Here is an 11449-nt window from a genome sequence, read left to right as displayed (position 1 = left end):
GAACAGCTCAAGTTTATCTAAATAAATTCACAGGATAGATCTTATTTATGATTTTAAAATAATATTATTATTTTTTTAATATTTGTTTTACTTTAGGCAAACCGAGACATGCTTTACAGTTTGCAAATGATTAATTTATGTTAACTATTTTGGGGGAATATTTATCATAACTTTAGTATTAAAGTGTTTAAAAAAAATGTTGTCAATAATAATATATCTCGCTCATGAGCACAAAAGTTTGCCCACTCCAAAATATCTTGAACACATTGGAAAGTACTTTCCAGGAGGCCAATTCCTACCTAATTTCTTCATTTAAATATAATTTTGATACTTTATTATATAATATTGACAGATCTTGCGATTGTGCATTTGGGGCTTTTGATGGCTGTAAGTCATAATTATTGAAATTTAAAAAAATTTAAACATTTCACCCGTGCATGTTTTAAATTGCACTTCTGTAATATTTTTTTAAATAATTATTATTGCGTATTCAATTTGTTTTGGATGTGCCAGTATGTGTAGTTCTTTTTTGTTTTTGTTGTTGTTTGTTTTTTTATTTAACAATAATTTTAAAAAATTGTTCATTTCTTCACCTTGAGAAATGCATCTACTGTAGTTCATCCGCTTTATCTTTAAGTTAAGTTAAGTGTCGTTATAATTAGAACGCAATCTCGCATTGGCATGATTTATGCCGCAGCTTTAATGAAGTTGAATGTATAAACAAAACAAAAAAAAGACGTATAATGAAGTTTCACAAGCTGCCATGGGCTAAGTGCTGGTTTCACCTTGAGCTAATATCTCCACATTTTGTGGGGCTTTCAGCTCGGCAGAGCAATTCCCCCCCATTTTCATTTATTTGTCACTTAAGCGGCGCTTCTCCTGCCAGCATGTAAACGACACTACAGCAGCAATATATTTTAAATGTAAATCTCTCAATTGCCTCTGCGTCCTCATGTTCACAGTCGGTAATTACTTCTTAAGAGACAGAAAGTCAATCACAAGAGGCAGCACCACCTCAGCAACAATTAAGATTTATTTTTCTTCTTTACACACAAAGTAGAAGAGAGTGCCTCAACAGTCCCTCTCCTGTTTTCATTTATTCAGTCAGTCGTACACTCCTTTTTGTGTTCTTCAAGATGCAATAAGCCACTTGAAGATCTCCACTGTGTGAAAAAAAGCTATCAAACAACAGTTTTGTATAATTTGACATACATGGGCGTATGCCTAACTGCACACCTTTAAAGCTTGCAGTGTTGATTAAAAGGCTTTAGGCTTTAATGACTCTGTGCAATGTTCAACTGTTCGAATTGAATTTAGAGGCATGAAATTTGGTAGGGGAAAAAAAACACACCATTGCAAAGCATTATAAACCTCCATTTATTCCTCACAATTTCCAGACAGATAAAGATCCAAATGGGCACAAAGGATGGACTAAAATTGTACATTTCTTAAACATATTTAGTTTGTCAATATCTTGAACTCGATTGGGAACAGGCAGAGGCACGACAAGCAAGCGACTGGGCAGAAAAAAATTAGGAGACACTCAATGTGATCAGCCCGACAGAAATATATTATTTTTAACGGAGATGGGCATTCCCTCCCAGGGACGGAACGGTCCCCTGCGTTGCACATACTCCCCCCTCGCAGCATACGTCGAGCAAAATGTCATTAAAAATATCTTAACTGTCATGTGCCAGCAGAGGGCGTGTGTAAAAGGTGAGTTGAGTTTTGTTGAATGCACATTAATATTAGTGTAAGATTATTTATTTTTACTAGTATATTTATATTTGTACAGATATATTTTATTTCGTATTTAGGGCAACTATTGTTGCGGTGTTGTATTGGCGGAGGGATATCTATTGTGAAGGAACGAAGGTGAGAGTGGTGGCGCGTAGGAAAGAGGAGCCGAGGGTTGAATAAAAGTCTGATGTGGAGCTATTCCTCTTATTGCGGAATAACACTCACCACCCACAGGAAATAGAGTGTTACATTGGTGGCAGCTCCTACCTTAGACAGATTAAAGCTTCAAAGGAATCTTTGGTGGTAGTTCCCTAATTTAGCATTGCATGCTGACATACTATGTCGTGAAGGTCGCAGTGTCCCGGGAAAACCTAAATGCTGTCAGGTGGTGATGCCAGCCTCACTGGTTACAGAGACCATGCATTTCCTTCATGGCAATCCTTGTTCTGGTCATTACAGTGCAGAACGCTCTGTTAAACGAGCATTGATATTGTGCTATTGGCCAGGAATGCAATCTCATATTGAAAACTTTAGTAACCAATCTCAGCTGCTGCCTCCTAAGTGGTCGCCGCTCGTCGAACCACGACCCCCTAACTTCTCCCCATGTCATCATGGTAACGGAGGCAATACATGGCATTGTCCTTCCAGTAGAGATGGGAGAGACGAGCGCTGACTAATTCCCAGGGAATTCAGCACACAATTTTGATTCCAGGAGCATTTTGACAAAAGCATTTTAAGACACTACTTTTAAAATGTGAAAGCAACTTGGTTTTGAGTGTGTTTAAGTTCTTAAAAATAATGTTCAGTGGTTTATCTATACTTCTCTGCTTCTTCTACTTTCTTAGCATCAAGCAGTGAGGAGACCAGTGATGGAAGGATGAGAAGAAAGAAATGCAGAGAAGACAACAAAGTCAAGCATCTGAAATAGCAGAGTCCATCTTGCTTGAGAAGTGCCAGCGGTAAGGTGATACCACACCGTTAGCACGCCAAGGGGTGGGCCGGGAGCCGGGCCTCGCCCAAGCCAGGACGGAAATTAATAGTGGGATTGCTTTGGGAGCTCCTGAGGTGATAATCAGACAGTAGTTATCTGAAGGGCCTGAAGGACACCTGGCAGACGGCCGGTGCTCCTCACCAACTTCATCGCCATCCCTTGAGGAATCACACAGTAGATTTTTATGAAGAAACTGTTTTTGTGGACCAAATAGGCGCTATACTAATTGCAAGATATTGTTGCATTTTCCCCATCTTCCGTTGAAAGTCAGCATAAGCCCACTTGTCAAACGTCGCTAAAAGATGATACCGGACGATCGCAAAACTGTGCTCAACAGAAGTTGGGCGAAGGTAAACTATTTGAAATGGAATGTAAACATAGCAGTCAAAACGTATAATTTACCCAAAAACCCAAACAATTATGCCAAAGCAGTTAGCATGTCAACATTTGATTAGCCTTACGTGCATTTCTAGGTTCACCATACGAGCAATATTAAAATGCTGCACTACTTGAGTTTATTGCAACACCATTGATATGGTGATAATGGCACACAGGGAATTGAACAATCCCGTTGGCCACCAGCAGATGATGCTGTTTTCTTTCCAATATGTCCTTCCCTCCATTTTCTCTAGCGCGTGTCCTCTTTAAGGGTCACTCAGGCACCAGATTAGCGTTGCCCACATCCTTGCTTAAAGACAAAACAAATAGCTGTTCGTAGTCCGTAAAATACGGTTGTATGGTGTATAATTCAGGGGTGTCAAGATCCAGTCCTGGAGGGCCGCTTTCCTGCATGCTTTCAATCTCTCCCGGCTGCAACCCACCTGATTCAAATGATCAGCTCATCAGCAAGCTCTGAAGAAGCCTGATAAGTATCCTGCTCATTTGAATCAGGTGGGTTGCAGCTGGGAGAGATGGAAAACATGCAGGACACCGGCCCTCGAGGACTGGAGTTTGACACCCCTGTATGGAGCCTTAAAACACGATGCAGCGTCACAGATTTTCCTTTGCCGCATGTTGCTAGATTATTGCTTGGTATGCAGTGAACAGTTGGCAAGTTTTTTTAAAATGTATTTATTTTTTCACCGTAGTAAATTTCAGTCGCACTAGGCCGTGCCAGTCTGTGTATGGAGGACTTTAATGGAACAAAGTATATACAGACCATATTGCTTAGGACACTTACAATTTGCAGAGGTTAAAAATATTTTTAAGAGCTGATATTAATCATTTAAACCCTAACTATATGCCAAAATATGATCCCAAAACACTAAAATACCATTTCAAATTAATCTTCAAACATTAGCCTAAAAAATTGGTTACAAATTTGTAGCTGTATGGGATATGTATGTTCCACTCTACGACCCATACATATACAGTGCCAATTACTACTTCCCTGTGTAACAATTTTAGTGAATTCCAGTTTAGTTTTTTTTTTTTGTATTATGTTTTTTATTTTTTTCTTAATCGGACACTTATTGTATCATACGTTGAGCAGCTAGCCATGACAAACTGATCAGCTGTTGACTTCCACCACTGCAAAGAACTAGTCGCATTTTTCTCTGACTCATCTCATTTACCTCGTCAATTTCTCTGACATTCAGTGGCCACAGGGAGCCTCGCCTGCCTGTTGGACCTCTGCTGGAATCTTCAATGAGTTTACTCTTTGCTGTCAAGCTGGTCAGCTAGCTACTCCTCTGCTAGCATGGCATGTCTAAACGAGCAGGGTGTTTGTACACAGAAATGCTCAGAATTGTGTTTTTCAGAGACTAATTTTTACGGAAACGTATTGCATTCACTTGGAAAAAACATCCTGTTTTTCCGAGTATTTTATTTTTTGTTGTCTTTGTTTTTTTCCCCCGTTATTTTGGAATATGATTTCCTGTTTTTCCAGAATATTTTTTATGTAATTTGTTTTCAAAAAACAGGATATAAAATTCTGAAAAACAATAAAATAAAATATTTTTAAATGAATGCAATACGCTTCTGTCTAATTGCATTCGGGAGGAAAAATATTCAGAAATACAACAAAAAAATTAAGAAGAAAAAAAATCCTCCAAAAAATATTCAGACACAGAAAAGAAAATACTCAGAAAAATTCTGAAAAACTGAAAAAAATAATAAAGGCTCCCAAAACATTAGTAAGAAAAACAGGATTTTTTTTAAGTGAATACGATACGCTTCCATTACGTTCAACAAAAATATTTGCAAGTAGTTGTTACTGTAGCTTGCCATTTTGTCAACATCAAAACCCGACTCCTTTTAACCAACATGCAGAAGTTCCACTACAGTGAAAAACTGCATTTCCCCCAGAAAAACTTGCTGGGATTTCATGTTATGACCATAAAATGTCATCAGCCGGCAGCCCGGGTCGCTATGTGCTACACAGAGCACTCTCCATTCAGCCTGAGGCCCTGGCCACACTATAAGCTGGCACCCTCCACCAGCCCCTCCTCTGTCTCCACCCCCGCCTGCCACCCTTTTTTTTCTTCCCTTTTTTTTACACAGTGACCCACCCAAACCATCCCTACTTTTCACCCTCCTCCCCGGGCCCCCGAGGCCTTGCGCGGGCTCCCATGGTGTCAGTGCGGCGGCCTCAGTGTTGACAAAGCAGAAGACACATCAGAGCTCAGTCAGCGCACAAAAAGCATGGCAGGCTCCAGTTCGTACCGGAGAAGTGCCCTCGAGGGGGGCCCTGTTCCAAGTGTGGTGCGTTTGTGTGTGTGTGTGTGTGTGTGTTTTTGCGACCGTCGCCATGACAGCGCAGTGATGGATAAGTGCAAATATAAAGCATAAGTCAAGGTTGCCACTTGATGTCATCATGACACATGCACTCTAATGAGGACTGTGGGTGCTGCCCTCCGGGCATGCAGAGCAGGGGGAGGGGGCGGGGTGGATGCTATGTGATGCATAGCAGATGTGATTGGCGACGTTCACGTCGTGACTGCAAACCAAATATGAGCAGAGAGCAGACTTTTTGTTTTGTTTGTTTCGGGCGTGATGCTGTCGTGTGGAGACAAAATGGCTACTTTCTTGACATTTGCGGAGGAAAACCTCTGTTTGCAATTAGCATACTGGTGTGTCAGTGGCTAGCATGACCGTCTCGCAGTTCTGAGGTTCGAGTTGGAAGAGAGGACATTTGGGTTGGAATCTTGGCTCATTCGGTTTACTCCCGCTGACACAGTACTTTTCCGTGGCTAGGGGGTTTAAAAACATTAAGAAGCCCTCAAGTACCCGGGAGAGTCTTACATTTTATACATAATATATATATATATATATATATATATATATATATATATATATATATATATATATATATATATATATTTATAGTATATGTTATATTGCACTGGAGCGGGAAGCTCTCCAATCTCGTTGTACACTGGGGACTTAACTTACTCTGCGTTAGGTTATAGCAGCGGTCACCAACTCCGGTCCTCAAGGTCGCCTGTCCTGCACGTTTTCCATCTTTCCCTGTTGCAACACACCTGATTCCAATGACACAAACTTATCTGTTCGTTTGAATCGGATGTGTTGCAGATGGAAAAGGTTCAAAACGTGCAGGATGGGTGCCCTCGAGGACCGGGTGAAAGATTTTGCCATTGCCCTGAGGTCAAGCCTCCCCTAAACTGCAGGAGAGAAAAACATCTTGGCGCTGTGCCTTGACTTCCTCTCACATCGAAGCTCACCTGCAAACCTAATGAGAACAAGCATTATAGAAATTGATGAATGAACATACCGATAATTTTTCTTTGTAGGTACCAAAGTGTCGCTTTTGTCCAGTGGGCTATAATTACAGAGTTTGTGCCACAAGAACCAATTTAGCTGTCAAAAGATAATTATTACCTCAACAAATGAATCAACACTTTTATGTCCCACCATGCTAGAAAACTCGACCGTCTTTTAAACGTATGTATCTTGTTGAGAATTGAGAATTGGCTCCCCATACTACCACCTCAAAATAAATCACTCAGTAGAATGAATTTGTTTCAATGACCACAATCACAATTTTGGTTTGAAGCAGACATTGTGGGCAAATTCCAAATGAGCCACGATTGGAAACTGCCTTCGCCACATCTATTGAAATTTCAAAGTTTGGCGCTGATTTCAAGAATTCATCATATGGGTGTGAAGCCCCTTCATCCCTGCTTCCCATGTTAAATTTTCACTATTGTATTATCTGACATACACTCTTTATTTTAACAGGAGCCGCTGTTCTATGTGGAAAGAGAACACACACACACACACAAACACAGACACTTTCAATAAGCATCTCAGTATTCACAGTAAACCTGAAGCACATAAAGTTGACAACACCCGGGTCATTGCACTTCTACCTGCCTCAAAACGGCATCTCCGAGGGAAAATAGTTTCTTTGTGCCTTTTTGGAAGCATAATTGCCAACTTGGAGCAACTTCAGGCAATGCTGCATTTTTTCATTTTGATTTTTTTGCTTGCTCTTGCGCTTTATGTAATGTAAGCGAACGCCCCCAAATACACACGCACCCCCCCCCACACACACACACACACACCACACCTGGCCTATTAATAAAGTGACACCTTTTTACCCCCCGCTACATCTCGGAGGTGACGAACAATACGCTTCACTACGCACACACACATCCCGACATCAAGCAGAATGTCAAATGGCTGCAAGAGCACAAGCAGCCGGGCTCCACCAATCGCACACGTTCACTTAAACCTCCACAAAGAAAATAATAATAAATGCAAGTTCTCAATGTTCTTCTTCAACTTTCTCCACATGGCCGAAGGGGATTGTTCATCTGATGGCAAATGCTTGAAAGACATCCTGGATGATGCTGCTGTGACTGAAGGCTGGATGAGAAGGTATTGTTTTGTTTCTATGTTAGTCATTAGCATCAAAATAAATCAATAAATGCTTTAAGTTAAAAATCATTTTTTGAACACAGGATCAAAAGCATTTTAAATAAACGTATTGTAAAATTTCAAAGCGATGATCAGACCTTTTTACTGTCCACACTCTTGAGATTTGTCCATCTGTCTTTTGTAGGTGGTTCAGATTTCAAAGGGACAAAGTCTGAGTTTGTCCTTAAGCCCCCGTGAAAATGGTCAAATTAAACACAAGATGGCAGCTTTCAATCAAAATGGCTGACTTTGAGTTATTTCTTTTTCTTGCGGTCTGACATTGCGAAGGTAGCTTCCAAACCAGAGCTGGGCACTTTCATTTGCTGCTCCATCCTCTGTCTGCAACCTGGGCACCCTTCTGTCATCGTCCCTCTGTCCTTATTTCATAAAATAATTGTCCTGCATACCTGTGCATCCGCGACCTTTTAAAGCGCCTCTGTCCTTGCATTTCACCAGTGCATCCAAATGTTGAGTTACCGACCATGCCTTTCATAAGACAGTAATTATGACGATAAGACATACATTGTTGGCTGGCGACCAGTTCAGGGTGTTGTGCGCCTTTCACCCACGATAAGCGGTGTGGATGATGACACGTGACATACAGTATAAGCCAACAATGAATATCTGTCCTGCTATTTACCTGAAAACATCAGTTTTGTACACTGCCTTCCTTGCAATGCCATTTCTAGTATATTTCAAGTTGTCGTAAGTCTTTGTTATAATCGATGACTTCATCATGCCATTAAAAAGGCGCATGTGTGGCAGTAGCTGGGGGGACACATTAATGTCCTTCTTAGCGGGACTGTAGGCCACATTAACAGCACCTGCTAATCAGGCCTGGAGGCAAAGGTGTGAGTTTTTATATCGGGCCATGCATTCATTCAGCGACTTCATTAATGCAAATGGAAGGCGTCAGAAAAACTCTCGATTCTCACACGTTTGAAATGATACGGATTGTTGATTTAAAATCTTATTCGTGATCAATAATCTGATTAGGGATTTTCTTTTTTTTTTACCTGTCTGTCACCTGTGCACCTGCTGTTGTGAGCCGCACACAAGTCCTTCGCATGACCTACTTCACATTGACACGGCGCAGCTAAAATCCATAAATTAAGGAAATTAACTGATGGGGCCCCGAGCCACTTTGTAAGCTATTTAAATCTTTAAATTTACAACATCCCTGCATAGGCCCGCCACATGTAATTGAACTAACTCCAGGCTTGTTTCCTTTTAATGAGAAAAAAATCCTGCTCTCCCTCCCTCCCCTCCACATCCCTCCAGTTTGTACCTCTGGAAACAACAAATCTGTGCCAGGGGGGTTTGGATGAGGGGGCTTTGTGGGGCGCACTGGGGTCTAATTACCAAGACTTGGCCCGCTTCAAGGAGAGATGCATTCCCACACTGCTACCAGTCCTGCTGTCAAATATCGCCAGTGTTATCACTCTATTACCTCTTGGAAAACTTGTCCTAGAGAGTGTCAGTCCATCAAGATGGGTGGAAACTGCACACTAGGTGTAATAACTGCCTCGCCGTACGCTCCCTTCCAAACGTATTGAAACTGTGATGCAAAATCCTTTTGTTTTAGCTATAAGCCAGAATCACAAAAGGTGAAAATGCGACCAGGGGTAAACAATTTAACTTTTGTTTTCTGCATGTCGCAACTACACGTGTATATGTGTATGAGGTGTAACCAGTGTGAAAAACAGACATCTGCCAATGGGTGGAAAACCAACATCTGTTAGAGATAAATTGCACTGAATTTCTGCATTCATGTTTGGATTTGGGTTTAGCATTTGACCACAACACTGACGCGACTTAGTGTTACCAACATGAAGACCAGAGAGCTGTCTATGGGTGAAAAATGGCTCATTGGCATTTTTCTTTTTTTTGCATTGAGGTACAATAATTACAATTACAATAATTCTAATGAGCAGGATATGATCATAATGGTATATTATTATTTTTATATTCACAATAGATAAGAAAACATTTTCGAAACTTACAGTTAAAATGCACACGTTATAGAACCATGTGATCACGCTTAGCCAATTAGGAACGAAAAGTTACAATTTATGAGTTTAATTATGATTAACTGTAATTTAAATGCCCAGTATACCATAGTTGTAGAAATAATAGTAGCCGAAAGGTTTGTTGTAGTAGTAGTAGAGTAGAAATGGTAGTATTAGGGAATAGTTTAAAACTCATGATATGGTTGAAAAGTCAAAGAGAATTCTCTCTTTAATTTTAATTTTCGTGATTATATATCAGAATCAGAATCAGAAATCCCTTTATTGTCATTGTACTCAAGTGTGCAACGAGATTAGAGAGCTCCCCTCTCCAGTGCAACACAACAATAATTCAGATAAATATATAAATTAGATAAATAAGCGAATAGTTAGTGCAATGGAAAATAATACTGAATAGGATATATAAAAACACATCACGTTGCTGTTCTGCAAGGTAAGGGTGGGTGTGTGTGTGTGAGAGTTTAGTATATATATACATTTAAACATACACTATTTTTTAAACAAATTATTTACTGTGAAGTGACAACTTTTGACTTGAGTCGTAGATTTTTAAAGCAGCAAATACAGTACACTCGTTGGCTGTACAGGGGAGCAGAATTTTGACTTTTGAGTTTTAGTGGAACTGAAGTTTACTTCTTGCAATAAAATGCATCTTTTATAACTGTTATATTGTTTCAATGTATTTGGGGTAATACAGTAATCAATAAAAAACTGGGGACTTCTAAAAAGTGAAAACGTTTAAACAAATTCAGCAGGAGGTTTATAGTAACTATATCAATTAAACGTATTGATCACTGGGTCAATATGTGATGCAGTACCCACTTCTTGCACTGGTTGGAGCCAAATATCAAGAAACGTTCCGTTTTTCCTCTCTCTTTGGATGCTGGTAGTAGCGAGTAATTATTGGGCTCAATGCTGCATCAATTATTCACACTTATTTACCCGCAAATAAACAAACACGCGAATAAATAAATAATGGAGCACCTTGACTGACTCCAAACTTTTTTTTTTTTTCGGAAAAACAAAACGCTTCACGCATGATTCACTTCCATTGTGTCACACACGTATGCAAAAATAACAATAATCAGCTTGTGAATCCCATTTTGCAAAAGTCTGGAGGCTGTCTGCTTTCATTTTGAGCATGAGTGAGGAGTGTGTGTATGCGAGTGTATGCTTGTGTGTGTGTGTGTGTTGTGGCCAGATATCTCCATCTAAGCCCCAGCGCTATAATTGAAATGGCGCATTTGGCTGCGGGCGGCCTGTGAGGGCTGCTTTCTGCTGCGGCGTGCATGCACGTCCGTGGACGTCATTTGATTTGAATGGCCCAAGGGGGAGTGAGGGAGTGAGTGTGCGTGCGTGCGTGCGTGCGTGGCCCTTTGCAAAAACAACCACATCCACATCGTCATCACCATCATCCACTCCAGACATTGAGGCGAAGAGCTGGAGAGAAAGAGGAGGAATTCTCGGATGCTGTTTGTTGACTTTATCAACAAGTTCTTATCAGCTTTTTTTCGAGCGCAGGAAAAATGGCTGACTTTGAACTTTGGAGATGGAGCTTAACGCCTTTAGCCCCCAAGTCGCCTCTGGGACTATTAGTACATATTTAAAAATCTGTTTGTCCTCTTTTTTTTGTTTAAACTTTGAGGGCGGGCGAACATATGTTCTGTATTTGTTGTTGTTTTTATTTTATTTTTTATAGCCCGGTAAAGCACACGTGTACGCACACACAAACATAAGTTGCTCTCTGTGCGGGCGTAATTTTTCGAGTCCAAGAGGGGAGGCGGTGAAGAGAAAGAGTGAGGAGAGGAGG

Source organism: Idiotropiscis lumnitzeri, chromosome 5 (genome assembly GCF_059441095.1).
Source record: "Idiotropiscis lumnitzeri isolate Australia: NSW breed Sydney's pygmy pipehorse chromosome 5, RoL_Ilum_1.0, whole genome shotgun sequence".
Classification (NCBI taxonomy): domain Eukaryota; kingdom Metazoa; phylum Chordata; class Actinopteri; order Syngnathiformes; family Syngnathidae; genus Idiotropiscis; species Idiotropiscis lumnitzeri.
Note: the sequence above shows the minus strand (reverse complement) of the source record.